A 4,796-nucleotide genomic window follows, 5' to 3' on the forward strand; every position below is an offset into this window, starting at 1 on the left:
GGGGGGGGGAGATATCCATGATGGTGGCAAGGACAGTAGTAATGGGAGATTGGTTACATAAAGAGTTGATCAATATGTACATATGATTATGATCATAGAAGACAAGTTTATTTTCAGAGAAAGGAATGGATTGACAAATGCAGAAAAGGAGAAAAGTATAAAGAACTAGTGATACTGGTCTGAACTTGTGGTTTTCCTTACATAGAGACATAAAAAATAAGTACAAATAATTAATCCCCTAGGTCATCTGCTGAAAATACCCAGGAGCACTGATAATCTAGTAGTAATAAGCACACCTAGAGTCCAGTTCTTGGTACCTAAATACCATTCTTTGATGAAAGGCACCAAGGGACCTTATGGAAGTGATTTCTTTCAAGGACACGGCAGGGCAAGTGTAAGATAAGCTTAGGTCTTGTGACAGAAAGTGAGGCCATGCTCAAGTGGTAATGGGTTATTGGTTCCCGTCATTGGTACAGAACCAGCTTGAAGGGGCTCTGTTGATCAAAATCTATGGTGTGGTATAGTAACAGATTATAACTAGTTGGCTAAAATAGGAATCCACAATTAAGCACTGATATAAATAATAACTTGAAAGTTAAGGAGAAATAGAGTATTTACACAGTCCCAAATGATTAACCACCAAAAAGAAAACATCAATTATACAGGAAAGAAGCAAGACATCACCTTATTAAATAAAGTTAATGTTAGTAATGGGATAAGTTACAATCAATGAGAAACATGCCTTATCACTTCTGTGACTTTCCTGCAACATATGCATAATTTGTCAAACTATAAGGAAACAATAAACCAGACCAAACTGAGGAGGATTTTACAAAGTAAGAGGCATATTCAACTTTGTCGAGGTTATAAAAGTCAAGGAAAAACAGGCACTGTTAAAAGACAATACTAACTAGACATGGCAATAAACTGTATCCTTCCACTGAAACAGAGATTGGAACAAGTGGGAAAATTTGCATGGACTCAGGAATAGATTGTTATCATGTATCAACTTTAACTTTCTGGATCTGATGTTGTATTGTGATTATGGGGCATCATCTTGGCAACTTATTCTTAAATGAGTCGGGGGAGGAAGGGTTTTGTAATGTTTTTTCAACTTTCTGTAAATTTGAAGTTGTTCCAAAAATGAAGGCTACCCCAGTGATTGTAACAGGTTCTTGGATGAGCCTCCATGAAAACACAAACATGGAGTTATTGGAGCCCCCATCTAGGGCAAAATGATGCTGATGAGATCGGCAAAACTGGAGACTGGATGAGGGGCAGCAATGGCAGGTGGAGCCTATATGATGTTCAGTCTTCCACCCTGGAAGATTGAGAAGATAGTCATGTAGAAAACAAAGGGAAATAGAAATACATAAGTCACTAAGATGATTGAGCGAGGGCAAAAATTGGTTTGATTTTGGATATGTTGAAAATGTTGAACAAGCAATTCACAGTCTATTCAGATTCCAGGTGTCCACAGGGATTAGGATGAGACGCTAAACTGTTTGTGTGTGTGTGTGTATGTGTGTGTGTGTGTGTGTGTGTGTGTGTTTAAGGGGACCCAAACAATGGTAGGCTTGGCTTCCTCTGGTTCCACTCCACTAACGGAATGTGCTGTATTTTCACCATGAATTAGCTTTTTTAAAAAACTAGCACTCTGATTGTCCACACCTGCGGGGAATGAGCCTAAATATATAATTCATTATTTTTGGAAGGTCGCCAAAAGCAAAAGCAAAAGCCAGAAACTTCCCAAGCTGTCTCCAGAGCTTAATGTGTTTTCAGCTCACACAAATTCCCCATTGCCAAATGGTCTGTCAACAGCCCGGATCGTCAGAGAGACTAAGTGTGTTTTAGCTACACAGATGTGTCCTTTGATTGCCTTATTATTTAATCGCCCTCTATAAAAGTATTATATGGCCCCAATTCCTTATCCTGGCATTTGAGGCTCTCTCCAAACATAATTTTGTGGCCCCATTTCTTCTCACCTCCCACCTGAGTCCTCACTCCAGCCAGCCCTGTACCTTTTTAATGGACTGAGCTCACCATCCTCTTTCCTACCTCAGAGACCTCCCTCATCTCCTCTCGTTCTGCCACTTGGGATCCAACTCAGTGTGCACAGGGAAAGCACATTCCAGGTGCTGTGGAGGCATTGAGTTGACGAAGACACAATTTCTATGCTCAAGGAAATTGCAGTCCCAGCACAAATGGATAAACCTATAGGAAGGAGGGTCTGCTTTGTGACTGCAAATGTGGGTCAGGGAGGGTATGTGCATCCTGAGATTTGACAGATGCCGCTTTAACATTTAAATCTTTCAGACATCAAGTCAATCGGTCCTCAGATCTCTATTTACAACTCCTATTGCCTGACGAGGACACACTGTGTTTTGCCACCCTCATAGTCCCCCATTCTTTAGGTCTCAACTAAAAATAGTATTACCCTCAGAGTGGCCTTTGCTGACTCACTTGTACTACCATCTGCAATACAATGAGAAAGTCTGAACTCCCAGTTCCTTTCTTTCTCATCCGGGAAAATAGCCAGGTATACTCCAAAGCTGACTAACACGGACATCGTTTCCTTCAATAATTCAACCAAAGAATCAGAAGTTAGTCATATTGGCTCTAATTCACTTGCCTTGGTACATGGTACATATCTGAACCTATCATTGTAACCACTTGGATGGGTTAAGACTGGCTTTGGCCAAACAGGGCCTCACCCTAGACCTGGTGCTAGAATCAGTTTACCAAAATCTCACAGTTCGGAAATGTTGGATTCTATTGTGAAGGTAAGAAGAAAATCAATGGTGGGAATACAATCCACAGAAGTTCACCATGGAAAGTTACCGGCAAAGTCAAAGCTAAAAGCCAGGTCTCCTGTCTCTAGCTCAATGTTAAATCACATTTTGGAAAAGCCAGCTAAGGTTTTGTTGGACCAAGATGTAGTCAATCAAGCTTTGCATTCTAACAATTCTGTCCTCGTTCTGGAGAGTCAATGCTAAATTTACCATCCCTCAGGGAGGGAGAGAGGAAGAATTCCAGATTCTGTATCTAGACAGAGATGGGGTACAAGAAGAGAGATTACTGGAGCAAGCTGTAGATCCAAATCAGGCATGAGAAGCAAAGAACCTGTGTAATAATTGTCCCACTTGTGTGGCCAATGGAATAGAATTAGCATAATTGATTTAATCTGCACAACGAGACAGGGCTTCTGAAAAACTGCCCATGAACATATTATAGCAAGACCCATAATTGGTATATTAAATAAAAATAAAGTAAGGATTAAAGATGGAGTTCTTCCAACCTACGTATCCAGAGCAGTCTAAACAAGAGAGTGGCTGGTTGCAGTACAGCAGAAAGAAGGATGACTGGTGTTAGTTATTCCAAGGGAGCCATGGTTAGAGCTGGCTTCTTGAGGAATCTGTGTATTATACTTGTGTCTATATTTAAAATATTCCCATAGAATACACTTTATTCCAATAACACACCATTGAAGATATGCTCATTTCTTGGTTTAACCACCTCCCAATTTTTCATCTGATAATTTTCTTGGCATTTTCCCCAGTTCCATAAGTATAGCTCTTCTTAGCACATAATACTGTCACCCAATAAGCAGGAATGACTCATGAGTATTTTGAAAATCCCACCTCCATTCTTTTAAAATGTTCTCCTAGAGAAAATAGAGAGTTACAGGACAGTTCTATTTTGTGAGGATCCCTTCTTGACAATGTGGTCCAGAAGAAGGAAAATTCAAATCCTTGATGAGGTTCTCCATAACCTGGTTGCAGCCCATATTATAATTTCAGCATCTCATTTCTCCTGTTCAGTCCCCACTGCAAGAAACCTGGAACAAAGTGGTTTTCCATATGATTTCCGGGCTTGTCTAGTGTACTGCCTTACAAGTATTCCCCTTTGCCTTCCCACACATCCACGGGCTGGATTCGGATGTGACTTCTAGATTAGCCCTCGACTTTCTTGGTGAAACCTTTGATTCCTGACAAGAGGAAATGACCCCCAGTCCCTTTAGACCCTGCCTCATTTTGCTTCTCTCCCTTAGCCCACTCCCTCCACATCTTATCATGATTTGTGCATCTGTCTTACCTTTCAAATAAATCTCTGAATTTCCAAAGCAGAAATCATAAGGGATTTATGTCTCAGATTCCCATGATGCTTTGCCTAAATTGATTTGTTGATGAAAATCCATAGGGCAGTAGCTGAGTATATTTTATTAATATTGGCATCTTGAACAAGTGCAGTTAAATATCTCGTAAAGGCTTTGAGGGTAAGAAAACACTTGGTATCCAAGGTTCATTCGCTGACGAGACTCCCTAAAACCTTCCTTTCATTGCGCCAGCTCTGCGTCTTTCACTGTGGAGGCCATTTGTCATCCTCAGCCCAGAGGATACTTCACTTATTGAATTACTGTGACCCTGGGCAGTTACTAATCTGTGAGGCAATTTCAGGCCAACATTCTCGGTGGCACTAATCATGTGTAAAAGCATTTGTGAGGTGACCTCTAGCTAGTAACATGCCCTGGATTGGGACGCTCCCAGGAAAGTAATCTAGATTAGAAAAATAGACTCTGAGGCCACCAGTCATAGAATTAGGTTCTGGTATTAATTATCACTTTGGGGGGGATATTTTGGGTATTTAGAATCACCCCAGGATTCTAAATACCCAAACTACCCTACCCCTGTCCAACAGCATTGTAGATCTTCCAGCAGTCACTGGCATACAGGAAGATCTGAAGACAAAACTTATTAATAACTCATATGTGTCATTAAGGAACAAAGTTGAATGTG

This window comes from Marmota marmota, unplaced genomic scaffold (assembly GCF_001458135.2).
Source record: "Marmota marmota marmota unplaced genomic scaffold, marMar, whole genome shotgun sequence".
Taxonomy (NCBI): Eukaryota; Metazoa; Chordata; class Mammalia; order Rodentia; family Sciuridae; genus Marmota; species Marmota marmota.